At 36.4% G+C, this 14,238-nt stretch overlaps 1 long non-coding RNA gene across 3 annotated transcripts in view; it reads right to left on the bottom strand.

The window, feature by feature from the left end:
* The window catches only part of LOC105085115 (uncharacterized), a 109,941-nt gene that overhangs the window by 77,928 nt on the left and 17,775 nt on the right, over nt 1-14,238 (bottom strand). For all 3 annotated transcript variants that reach the window (XR_010382190.1, XR_010382189.1, XR_010382188.1), the window contains exon 2: nt 1,867-1,929. This is a non-coding gene — a long non-coding RNA (uncharacterized LOC105085115). The remainder of the gene's footprint in view (nt 1-1,866; nt 1,930-14,238) is intronic.

Below are 14,238 nucleotides of genomic sequence, written 5' to 3'. Positions count from 1 at the left end.
AGGCTTTTAGCCCCACAGGTCCCAAATTTCATCTTTTAACCAGGGAGGCTGCCAAATGCTTCCCTATTTTCTCTCTTCTGAGTTCATTCTGCATGAGGAAAGCCTAGATTTTCATATTCTTATCCTGAGCTCGGCGTTGGCAGATATCCTCAGAAAAACCTATCATGGTCTATGAGCTTACTATTCTTAACTCTCCCTCTGTCCAAAATCTTGTGTCTCCCTAGTCCTGCTTGCTTCTGTGTTTCACTGGTACTTTAAACACATATTTTTTTTTAATTAACAGATTTTATTTTTTGAGCAGTTTTAGGTTTACAGGAAAAGTGAGCAGGAAGTACACAGAAGTCACATGCATTTTTAAAATCTTCTTCCATTGTTCTCAACAGGAATGTTGGTTTACTGCAAGATACCCTATCATACCAACAAGTGAATGTACCTCATAAGCAATACTTCTTGAAAGGATCAATGTATCAAAAAAGAAACATTAACTTAATATCTACATACAAGTTCTCCCTATTGTAAACAGTATACTTATATATTTAAATAAAAGACTGGGAAAATATTTTCAGCAACTATAAAAAGGCTGACTATAATTATACAAAGAGCTTATAAGCTGACAATTAGGAGGATACCTCAATAACTAGCTGGATAAAGGTTACGAAAGTTTTAATGAGGAGGTAGATTTAACAGATTAACATTTAACCTGTTAAACTGATTCATTTACCGAAATGCAAATAAAACTAAGTATTTTTTGCCTATTAAATCAGTTCTGATATATGAAAGACTTCGCAGGTATTGGACCCTGTCCCTTAATGCTAGCTGTTGCTCTAAACTGAAAAACAGTGTCTTCAAATCCTGGTGCTACCATTGAGCTGACCACAAGAATTACCACGATCCTGTAATCCCTGCTGCTCTGCTGCAACCCACTAGCGAAAGCTGAGATGTTATTGTCAGAAGAAAATCAAGCCTGAGCCTGCCATATCCTCTTCAACTATGATCTGGTTTGTTCACTCCCCTCCTTGGTGCCCCCTTATAATGAAATGAATTCCCTTATGCTTTCCCTCCTCATCCCTTTTTTCCCTCTCCATAGCAAAGTCCTATTATTACTAAAATTAAAGTACGTACGGGTTATAACAATATCCACCGTTTTACAAGAGAGTGGTAAAATTGGCAATTTCAAACATTTTCAGCGTCAGAGCAAGCTATTAGGCTGTATTAGGAAAGCAGAAAAATATAATGAAAGCAACAAAATATTCAAAAATAAGAGAATGGTTAGGGAAATTATCAGTTTATATATTTTTACACAGTCAACACATTAATATGTATACTATTTTAGGAAATATTTGGAACATTACAGGTGTACTAAATACGTTAAAATAAAAAAAAAATTAAGAACTTAGAGAAAATAAAATTAGAGACAAGCTTAGTACAAAAAACATGCATTGGTTTTATAGAGCTTGGGAGGAAAAACTGGCCTCTGCTTTTTGAGCTTCTTACAAACCAAAGAGGAGAGGAGCAGTCAGTTATTAGAGGAGTGTCTGAAAGATCAAAAGCAAAGCAGCTATGATTAAGAGCAATACAATCTGTCCAGAGATCCCACCTAGATACAATAATTAAAAAAAAATCTTTGAGCAATAGACTGCTTTTTCAAAAGTGGTTTTATACAAATTCCTGCTATTTGAAACAATAAACTACATTAAATGGGCCCACTTAGATATACGGGACCTGATAAGATTTTCTTGGCAAAGTCTTAGAATGAACAAAAAGGTGCAGAACAGTGGGAAGAACATCCTCTTTCAGGTTAGGCAGACTAAGCCGTGCCGACACCATTTCAACCATTTAGGTCATGAGACTGAATGAACTACTAACCTCTTTGAATCTCAGTTTCCTCAACTTTGAAAGGCAGTAATTCCTCCTTACAGGGCTGTGAACCTTAAACAGATGAGAAAAAGTAGGTGAAACACTTGGTATATAGAATGTGCTGCAAAAATATTGATTTCCTTCCTTTTTCTTTGCTTTTGGTGATTCATATTTCCAATACATTAAATTGATTTTATTATTATAACAGATTTATGTATTAATTGCTTTATAGACAAAAGTTTTTTGTGGGCTAGAGTCTATCAACTAATTAAAATTAAGGTCCTGATACTTGCGTCAGGTGCTCACTAGGTACTAAGTAATGATAGAAGCTTATGATGATTACTTTTCCTCTGAATCTGTGGTTACATTCTCTCTTTCATACATAACGTAAAGGGCTTGCTACTTCCTTTTTTATTGACTTGTATTTTCTGCAGTTTATCTCTTTTAATGGTCTTTTGAAGAACCAGCATTTACACTTATCATTCTACTGTTTTTTCTCCTTTATAAATTATTAACCTACAATTTTATCCTTATTAATTTTTCCATGCTTTTCTTATGCTCATTTTCAAGAATTATCTCTAGCTTCTTCACTTGAATGATTAATTCATTTATTTTCATTCTTTCTTATTTAATGTAAGACCATTTAAGCATTAAATTTTCTTCCGAGTACAGGTTTGGCAGTATCCCACCAGTTTTAAGCGTGCTGTAACTACAGTTTTGATTTCATCTTTTGTCTGAGGTAAGAGAATTTTTTTCTTTGAGATTGGCCAAAGTGGCTGGTTGCCACAGCACCTCAGGATCTGTCACCCCCTTCTTATGTGGTTATATTGTTTTAGCTGAGCACACGGTCACCGATCTGCAGACTACCTCTTCCCAGCTGTTCTGGAAGCTTGGTGCTGCCACATAGCTTAGTTCCACGAGGAGATGTGAGCGAAAGTGACATAATGGTGAAGTCATGCAAACCCTCACTCTGAAAATGAAAGAGTCTGCCTTCTTCTTCTCAATGCCTGAAATGCAGACCCAAAGGAGAGAGTCACTAAAGCAGCTGACTTGGACCACGACGTGGAAGCAAAAGATTAAGGTGTGTAGAACAAACAGAAGATGCATGGCTTCCTGACACCAGGAACTGCCCTGTCTACCCTGATGGTTAATGACAGAATTGTTTGTGAGACAAAAATAAAAGTTCTGACTCATTTAAGAGCTGTTATTTTGAGTCTCTCTGTCAGCAGCTGTAATGATATAAAAACTAAGACAGTTAATAATTTTTATTTCATTGCCTTGTTCATAGGAACATAGAAAGCATAATTTCTGTCCAGAATATGTTGAGATATTTTGGTTGCCTAATAAATGATCAGGTTTTGTAAATATTATATATATTTTGTTAGTTTTCAAAGCTATATAACTGTACGTATGTGTAAGTTTTTCATTATATTTATATTTATATATTATCCAAACTACCTAATTAATCATATTACCACTTTTGATATTATGCTGTATAAAATGCTACTTCTATGGAATATTAATAGGTCCAGATCAAAATAAAAAGTTTAATGGTCACTATATGCTCTGCTTCCTGTCTTTATTATAATGATAAATAAGCAGAATCAGATTCAGGTTATTTGACTCTTGGCTTCCTCAATTTACAAGTTATGTGAACTTGGCAAGTTATTTAATCTCACTTTCCCTCACTTTCCATGTTAGCAAAATAGGGAAAATAATAGTACAGTACTTATATCTTAGGACTGTTACGAGGATTGTAAGATGAATATATTCTCTACAGAATACTCAAGACAGTGCCTGGTGGAGAGTAAGCATTTTTAAGAATAGTTAGGTATTGATAAAATTGTAAATAATAGACTCTGAGAATTAATGAAGTAATGGAATCTGGTTAATATTGCTTATCTGAGCATTTCCCAAACTTGAGTATGGGGTACTTTGGTCCTCGCCAGTTGGGGAAAAATGTACTCCGTGGAACACTGGTTTCGGAAATACTGAACTAGATTATTCAGATTCACTGCATATTGGGAATTCTTCACCTTAACGTGGGGTACATGAATGCAATTTGCATGGTCTGTGAACTTCTTTAAATTGACTTTTAGGTGTATATATGCATGTGTACATATTTCTGGGGAAAAGATCCATGGAATTAATCTTATTCTCAAATGTCTTCATATGGTTTATATGTTTAATTGAAACACCAGAGACTAAAATAGCAAAAGTCAGCTTTTGTTTTATTTTTCTTTTCTTCTCTTTCTTGTTTGACCTTCTCAATTTTATCTTCTACATCATCATTAAGCTTTCCGGAGTCTCAATGGATTTTTATTATTTTAATATAATGTTTAACTTCTTAAACTGTTTCTTAAGTCATTCCTTTATCATTTCATCTGGACATTGTCCTCTAAATGACTTTCTCATACCATTTTGTAAAAAGCAATGATTCCTTGTATACTTTTTTGAATTCTGACTGTTTTCTAATATTTCCTTCTAATCATTTTTAGAAACAAAGCCCTTTCACCAAGTCATCCAGACGTTGTTTTCAACAGTGATTTTGAATGATCTTTTCAGATGTAAAGCTGATGGGGAGGACTATATATATATATGATATATATACACACATACCCCATACACTTCACTGTATCTATCACATTTTGCCTATTATTCCTCCCTCATTTGAGAGAATCTTTTTATACCCACAATTGATCCTCTGATACTTCAAAATAATTCAAATAGCTTTGCATAAAATATAATTGAAGGAACTCAGTTTATTAGATTGGTATTGCTCTGATACACGTACCAAAGACATTATAAGAAAGAAAATTTTAGACAATATTCTTCATGAATATGGATACAAAAATCTCTGACAAATAGTAGTTACTAACATCTTTTTTCTTTTATCTGTCCTAACATCTATGTGATTGCACAGTATTTTTGTTTCAGTGTCTGCAACATCATCTCCCTCTGGCTTTCCATTCTTTCTGTTATTGTCCTATTTCAAATTTGTAATACCTGTCACCTGGATTATTACAGTAACTCTCTTACTTGTCTCCACACCTCCACTGTAGTCTCTTCACCAACCTCTACCAGAGTTTTTTTCCTAAACCCAACATCTCATCATGTTACACAACGATTTGAGCATTTGAAGACTTTCAGTAGTTTCACAGGATTATTTAATACAATTAGTACATCTTACCCCAGCATTAGAAATTCTCCATTACTACAGTCAACCTACTTTTTTTAGACTTTTACACCATTATACACACTGCACAGTCAGTCAGGGCAACTCCACAATCTGTTCCATCTTTCTTACGTTACTGCCTTTGCTCTACTATTTCCTCTACATGAAATCTTAGCCTATTAAGATCCCATTTTTCTTCCCCAATTTTAATCTCTCTACCTTTTATGCTACTTGGTTTTAACACTTACCACATTCAACCTTATGATACAGCTGAATATAGTGTTCATTGTTTGTTACATATGTTTGGAACATTGCAGATGAGATACGATCTTATTTTCCTTCTATGGGTGTTTCCTGGATTTCTAATAAGATTAGGAAGTGTAAGATTCTTAACCATGTCCAATGATTCTCTGCTTTCTTGTCATGCACCATAATACTGTACATATACAAGTGTTAGATTATAAATAAACATGTGATGATAGTATTAGGTAGATCTAGTGGTGGATTAGAGTAAAGCCTTAAACGGCTGCCCCTTTTTCCAGATGCAAGTCTCGTCTGGAAACATTTGAACTTGTTTCTCTTCTATTTAGCAGCATCTTTTAAACTGGAACTAAATCACACATGTCAAAATATGTAGATTTTCTGCATTTCCGATTCTGTAATTTTCTTGTCCAATGAATAATAAAAGTATTTCCACACTTTTGGGTAGTTCACAGCTACCCTTACTTCTGTCCCTGTTCATCATTGGTCCTCTTCCTCTTCACCCAACTCCAAGCTTGCTGTAAACACCACGTCTGCTACACAGGGGAAAACTTCCTTAATGTATATAACCATAAGACTGATTTTAAATATGTAAGAACATTTTTTCATTTAATACATACACAACTTGCAGCACTAAAATTCTCACTCAGCCATAAGAAGTATCATTTATTTTCCCACTTATTGTAAAATATACACAATACTGACCCGAATACATACCTATTCATATACATGGAGGTAACTCATTTTAGTATAATTACTAATGCTGCCTAGAAAATTCTTACCTTCAGTTTGAGTGGATGTAGCTTAAGAAATACTCCTCTAAACATTTCATTTATTATCTAAACATTTTTACTCCTTCTTTTATTGCTCAGATTTATAACTTAAAAATACATGTTCAAGAGACATTATTAAAAAGATCAAAGTATTTGATACACAGAAAAACTGTCCTTAACAGCTTCTAGGAATCAGATATTTGTACACTAGAAATATAAATATTGGGTCAAAATGTTGTAAGTCACAAATTTCCTTAATAAAATCACCAAAAATGGCATCAACATTCATATCACTTTACTGTGTCCAATCCATAAGATAGAAAAATAAACCATATTTTTTATTAAATTCAAATAAGCAGTATGCTCAGAAGATTTATAATTAATCAACATATTTGCACTTAGCATTATTTAAAAAATATCTTTGACTACCTACTATGCATCAAGCATTTTTGCAGTGGAAGGTGAGTGGTTTCTTAGCAAAAGATACCAACAATTTCAGTTTAATTTTAAAGAGAATACTTCAGTGAGAAAATGTAATCAATAATTTGTCTCTCAACCTCAGAACAATTAAGTTGTCCCTGTTTCCAAATAACCAATTGGAGAGTTTCCAACTTCCCTACATCTCTATTGTATTATGAATAATGTTTCTAGCTCACTAATTTTGCTGCTAATCAAATACTAAAAAGAGATTCTTTATACTTTCAGATAGGCTTTGAAAAAAGCCTTCCAACATATGCACAAGGGAATTATAAGTTCATTAGTATACAGTTTTTCAAATCTTAGATTCATGGTTCATTATGTTACCTTAGAGATAAAAATACAATTTTACACTTATATGACAGTAAAAAGAATTAGAATTAACAACTGATTATGAGTTTTAATTTTTTGAAATTAATCTACAGGCATCTCTAATTTAAATATCTGAAACCAAAAGCTACCTTTAATATTTTATCACAAACAACACTTGAAAACTAAATTGGATCCATTTAGTGTAATGCTTTCCAAAAAACACGCAGTACTTCCAGATTTTAAAAGAATTTCCATATTTCATAGTATAGATTCTAATACAGACAAACCTAAAAATACACGCAGGCTTTGCATTTCAGAAACATTTGCTATGCTTCTTATTAGACTCATTCTTTATTCAGTTAAAGTTAGAGGCTACATATTTCAGTGGGAAATGGATTATCTGTAATCCAGTAATCCGACACAACACACTAAACCACAGAAGCACATACTACCTGAATTCTGGCCAAGGAAAAGTCTCAAGGTGTTATTCCATGTCACTGAAGGCTGAATTCGCTCTGAGACCAATCCAGGAAATTCAGCTAAACACTAAGTCCTCTAAAAAGCTTCACCTAATTTGGAGCAACTTCTACCAATTTCTACAAAGCTGTACAGAACAGAATATCCCAGGTGTGTGTTAGAAGAAATCCTAACACAGCTCATCCTCTTGGAACTGTGCATTGGACAGACCTCCTGGACCTGCCTTTCCAGCACTAACTCTACCTATAACTGGACAAAAGCATGAAGCTTGCCCTTAGAAGAGTATCTGGGCATAGATACATTCTTTGGTTACCAAGTTTATAAGGGTAATAAATTCCAACAAGATATCTGTCTCAGTCCTTGTGATGTTCCTGCGCAGTTACACATAACAATACGAGGTGTAGGTACACACTGGCATAGGGTACTTGGTGATACTCTGAGAAATATTTTAGACTACATTGAGAATTAGGGGGGATATTTTCATTTATTTTTTATTCTGATTCAATTATTCCTTTAGGGACTAGCTGATTTTTTTTTGTCTTTAACATCTTTTCTCATCACAAAAAAGACGTACACATTTATTTTAGTGACATTTAAATATGTAAGAAAACACTCTGCTGTTTATTGTTCTGTCAAAACTTAAAAAAAGAAATCATGTCCAGAACAAAAGACTGAAACAAAAATACATTTCTACATGTACACGCATGATAAAGTTGCTAAGGAAAGTCAATATAAACAAAAACTGTCCCAGGATGCCAAAAACTATCCACCTCTTTATTTAATGTATCATGGAATAGCCCAGGCTGGTCATCAAAGTCATAGGACCACAGAATTAAGTTTTTGATTAAGAAGATATGGTAGTCTTCCTAATCTGCTGTTATTATGACATTATATTAAAGTATTTGACTAAACTGCAAAAGTATTTATTACTGTTTAATGTAATTATTTTATATATATTTTTTGTTTTTAAAAGCCTCTTTTGAATGCTAGCAAAAGCTGCTGCAAATACGGGATATCAGTAAGATTTACATGATTTTTGTTAAATCTCTCCCTCTTCTACTCTGTCCTGGGAATTGCTGCCAAATCCGTAAGTCTCAAACATGGCCCAATCATGTAATTTCCTGGCTAAATCACCTTTGGGTAACTTAACAATCCTCTTAGCCCGTCCAGTACGATTCTAAACCAAGTCTTACGCAACCTTCTAACATGGCAGCTTCCCCCATGCCACTGTGCCTCAGCGCGTGTCACAGCTAATTAAGAATGTCTGTCTCGTTCTGCTGTGCCTGGCTCTTTCCACCTCTTTCCTTCCTAGCCATTCTAGGTACCAAAGTGGCTTGCGTCTTTCTTGAATTGCCCAAGTAGGTCCACATTTCTCCCTTGCCTGAATTACTGCAATAATTAAAAATTATACTTTGAAACACTGCATGTGATGACACAGGCAACACCCAGCAAACTAATGTGCTCCAGAAGCTCATTTATAAGTTACTTATTAGAAGCTGAAACTTATTCGCCCACAAAACTGCTAAACATAATTAATATTCCATGCTATATTTTGGATAATCTAAAATGTAGCTGAAACATATTACTGACAAAAAACATAATTTCCAAAAATTTCAATGAAAAGATGTATTCTATACTCAAGATTAGAAGCTCAAAACCTGGAAGTCAATTATAAAAGGTACTTAAAATGTCCAAATTCCCGGAATCAGAGTGGAATGGCGGTAGCCAGTGGCTGTGGGGAGATGGTAGGGGAGTTACTATTCAACAGGCATAAAGTTTTAGTTAAACAATATGCGTAAGTTCTACAGGTCTGTGCACAACATTGCACCTAGAGTCAACAATACTGTATTCTGTACTTAACTGTTAAGACAGTAAATCTCAGGTTAAGTGTTCTTACCACAATAAAATAAGATCAAAATAAAACAAAATAAAATAAAAATCTGGAAGTGAAACATCCATCACTGTATCATCTGCTCTTCGTCCCTCCTTGGCAAACTATGCAGTGTTGGATGGGCAGCAGGTGGATCATCCATTGCTTTAAAACTAAATTCCTCAAAGCTTACTGGCTTGAAACAACTACGTTACTTGCTCACGAGTTTGTAGTCTGGGCTGGGCTCAGCTTCCCATTCTCCTGTTGCTCGCTTTTGTGGGTGAATCCAGCTGGCAAGGCAGCTGTGGGCAGCAGGGCGGTGGAGAGGGGCAGCCGTCTCTCTCTTCCCCTGCAGTCTCAGGGCCTCTCACCCTCCTTGCTGCTTCTTCACATGGCCTTTCTAGAAGCATAGCTGAATTTCTTGTCTGGAGGGTCAAGGTGCCCATGCGTGCAAAAGCCGAAGACTGCTAGACTTTTTAAGGCTTAGGCCTGAAACTGGCACACCCACCTTAGACATTTTGTGTTAGTTAAGCACATCATTAGCCAAGCCCAGATTCACAGAGAGAGAGGACTGCCCAAGAGGACAAATACCAGGAGAGTGATACATCAGGGGCCAGCAATGGAACAGATAACCACAGGGCTGACTCACCACTCACTGCATGGGCTGCGACTAATATAGAACAACGTACTGTAGACTCTTCACACTAGGGAAGAACTCATTTCAGCATTTTGGTAACATGCAAAATTCAAGTATTTGGAAATTAAATGCTTTAATATGTACAGAATGTGACTTCGTTTTCCTTTTGACAAAGTTCCACTTCCTCTGGAAATTTGCTTCCTAATTCCCACCAATGGGAATTAAATTGAGACGTTTTCACTTTCTTCTATGTTAATTCCTGGCTTATAATGTTGAATGCATTACTGAAATACTAAGTACCACACAGTGTGAGTAAACTTGCAAAGTATTGGCTTTTTTCCTCCTGCCCAATATTTAGTTTGAAATTGGCTTCCATTTCATAATTTGGAATGTCCCCAGAAACCAATTTAGTAAAATCACATAGAAAAAAAAAATTTACTAATCAAAGTATCCCAAGTAATGAGTTTGCCAGGTTAATATGTACCAATACCACAATTACTTGTCATGTTTTAACCACAAAGCAAATATTAGTCTTAACCGCTTATAACAAATAACTTCAGAGGAAAGCAAAATTCCCTTTTCAAATTCCACCCTCTCCATATATTTATGGGGAAAAAAACAAACAAACAAACAGGTGTGCTAGTCAGCATCTGTTGATTGCAAAAACCAGACATTCACCTAGGTAATCTAAATCATGTTAGGCAGGAAGGATGAGGATGCAAAAATATAAATAAAGAAAACAAGAATCGAAAACAACCCAGGGGTTGTCAAATAGCATAACATTCAGTTTCCAGAGATGACTTAAGACTCAGGACAGCTTGGGGAGGATCATATCACCTCCAGGTCCCAAAAAGTTGCTGTTAACCGCCGCTTCCTTTCCAAAGGTGCTTTCAACGCTTGCAGATTTTGCACTCTACCCCTTCCTTTTCCTGCCTTTCCGCTAACTCGTACATAAGGCTATTCACTTCACGTGGGGTGCGGAGCGACATCTAAGGCAGGGCATTTCTTAATTCTGCAAAGCTGTTTCACACACGGCACACTACTGACTGGGCCTCGGCTTTGTTACCACCGAAAGTACCCCAGTACTTTGCCAAGCTCCCCTAGAGGGCGACGTCTCTCCTCCTCACACTCAGGGAAGAACTACACGGGACCATAGGTGCTTTCTGCCTCCTCTCTGGCTAACAGCTAGTTGTCGTGGTGCGTAATAGGAGTTTTCCCACAAATACCAGTTGCAATTCGTATCATATCTATTTGATTGAATAAAAATATAAAGACACCACAGTCTTAACACATAATCCAACAGCAATGCTTCTAGGTATCTGCCAAATTGACTTGAAAATTATGCTCATACAAAAATCTGCACATGAAGTGCAAAAAAATATGCTCAACATCACTAGTCATTAGAGAAACGCAAATCAAAGCCCCGGTAAGATGCAGCTTCCTATCCCTTTGATGTCTTTAATAAAAATAATGTACAATAGCCAGTATCGGAGAGGATGCAGAGAAACGGAAACTTTCATACAGTGCTGGTGGGAATTTAAAATGGTACAACTGCTTTGGAAAACAGTTTGGCAGTTACACAAAGAGTAAAACACAGAATTAGCATATGACCCAGCAAATTCACTCCCAGGTATAGACTCAAGAGAATGAAAACATATGTTCATATAAATATTTATAGCAGCATTATTCTTAATAGACAAAATGTAGAAACAACCCAAAGGTCCATCAACCGAAGAAAAGATAGACACAGTGTGCTTATATAATGGAATATCCATATAATGGAATATTATCAGATAGAAAGAGGAATTAGTATTGATACATGGTACAACATGAATGAACTTTGAAAACATCATTATGATTATATTATATTATATTATGTTATCTTTCTCCAGTGAAATGAACCAGGGATCCCTGGAGAAACGGTTGCTTCCAGACTGTGCAGGAAATACACACAATGCACTTGCGGCATGTTGCAGCGCCAGAAAGTGCTAAAACACACGCACACCGTTATGAACTAAATGTCTGTATCTCCCCAAAATTCCTATGTTGAAGCCCTAATCCCCAAGGGGATGATATTTAGAGATGGAGCCTTTAAAAGAGATGATTAGGTTTAGATGAAGGTGGTACCCCATGATGGGATTAGTGTCTTCAAGGAAGAGGAAGAGAAATCAGAACTTGCTCTCTCTCTCTCTCCACCACGTGAGAATACAGTAAGAAGGCAGTTATCTGCAGAGCAAGAAGAGGGCTCTTACTGAGGAACTGGATGCACCAGATCTTGTTCTTGAACTTCCCAGCCTCTGGAACTGTGAGAAATAGGTTCTTGTTTAAGCCACCCAGTCTATGGCACTCTGTTACAGCAACCTGAGTGGACTCACACACACACACTCATTCACACACACATTAATGGAATCTCAAAGCAACACAGGAAGCCAGCTGAAAGCTGGAACAGTTTGAGCTACAAAATAAATAAAGTGGTATTGGATTAAAACTAAAGTGTTAAATAAATAGCCATGAGTCTATACTGATATAAATATATTATTGAATAATTAAATACATGCGAGCGAATTCTAAAATCTTCCATGCAGAGGAATTCCAGATAATTTACATGGATCCTCAGCCCTCAAGCGGGGAGTGGGAAGCATAACTCCTCATCTTCTGTTCCTTCTGCCTTGGTAAACTTTACCTCTACTTCAAAGCATAGATCAAACTCTATTTTATATACTTCTCCACTCACTCACCCTTCCCCACAATCATTGATTTTCTCTTTTCTAAACATTAAGTGTGGGCTTTTATAGTGACTTCATCCCCCTCACCTACAAAAACAAACAAAAAAAAATACAGCATGGAAAGAGAGAGAAAAAGTGTCACTTCACAATGGAGAAACCTGAGAAACACTATTTCAGCCAAGTGATCAAGCTTAATAACAAAAGTGATATCAGATTGATACCACATACTCTTGATATCACACAACGAGAATGGCGCTTTTCCTCTGTGGTCTCCCTCCCCAAATCCTTACCCCAGTGTAATTACAAGAAAAACATCAGACAAGTCTTCATCAAGGGGTATTTTACAAAATACCTGACCAGCACTCCTCAGAACTGTCAAGATCATCAAAAACAAGGATTTCTGAGAAACTATCAGAGCCAAGAAGAATCTCAGGAGACATGTCAACTAAATATAATATGGTACAGTGGATGGGATCCTGCAACAATAAAAAAAAATAGATAAAAACTGAGGAAATATGAGTAAAGTATGAACTTTAATTAATAATGGTAACCAATATTGGCTCATTAACTTGCTATGTGTATCACACTAATTTAAAATGTAAATAATAACAAAAACTGGGTGTGAGAAACACAGGGACTCTCTGCACTACCTTTGCAACTTTTCTGTAAATCTAAAAGGTTTATTAAAAAAGGAGACCATCTCGGGCCTACACAAAGTCACTATTAGTCTTTGAACTTCCACTATCCGCTCTATCATTTTTTATCAGAATTCCTGCCCGGACAGCATAGTGCCTTTGATGACTGTAGCTCCAAAGGAAGGCCAGCTGTGGGGGACACTTGCCAGGACCCTCAAAACTGTGAAACTTAGTGCTCTGTCTTTTCAGGCACTCCTGGAGCCTTCAGCTTCTCAGACCCTGTGTATTCAGAGGGCCTCTGCTCTGTGGAAGCTGCACTCACTTTTCATTTTTTTACGCTGCTTCCCATTTCCACTCAGGACTGGGGACTAACCTTCCTTCCCACTCCACTCCCAAAACATCAGGCCTCTACTATTCCTGTCCCTTTCTTTCTCAAAATATGAATTCCTGTCTCAGAAAGTGCTTTTTCATCCAAAAAGTCCTTCACCAGGATGACAACAAAATCTATGTGCCTAAGTTTGCTTGACAGGCAGGAGGACTGGAAAAGAATTCCTTAGAAACAAGACAGAGCTTCCTCCCCAGGAGCCGGAAGCAGGGAAGAAGGGAATTCACAACTGATTCACAACTGAGAATTCACGTTCACAATCACTGAATCACCCTCCTACAGCGATAGACAAAACGCTCGTCGAAAGCAACAGCCGACCAGTAACAAGCAAACAGCAGCAATCCTCTGTTTACCACGACCACTTCTAAAATTATGTTATAAAATGCTATTCCTGGGAACACCTGAAACTCTAAGTAAAATTCTAAGTTTGAGAATATGATTGAGCCACAGATTATTACAGGAAAATTTTGGCTCCAGGAGCCCAGATAACCACTAGACAGTCAGGATTTATTAGATAACATAACAGTTGCTTGGTACAGAATACGGTCAACTTACACAGAAGAAACCAGCTATTAGTCAGCAGATTACAGAATAACAGTTTGATAAATTGGTAAGCATTTCCCTTTCCTCATTTTTTGCCTTTCCTCTGTTTA

The sequence above is a fragment of the Camelus dromedarius genome, chromosome 9 (assembly GCF_036321535.1).
Source record: "Camelus dromedarius isolate mCamDro1 chromosome 9, mCamDro1.pat, whole genome shotgun sequence".
Classification (NCBI taxonomy): Eukaryota; Metazoa; Chordata; class Mammalia; order Artiodactyla; family Camelidae; genus Camelus; species Camelus dromedarius.
Note: the sequence above shows the minus strand (reverse complement) of the source record. Positions and strands in the feature narration are given on the sequence as shown.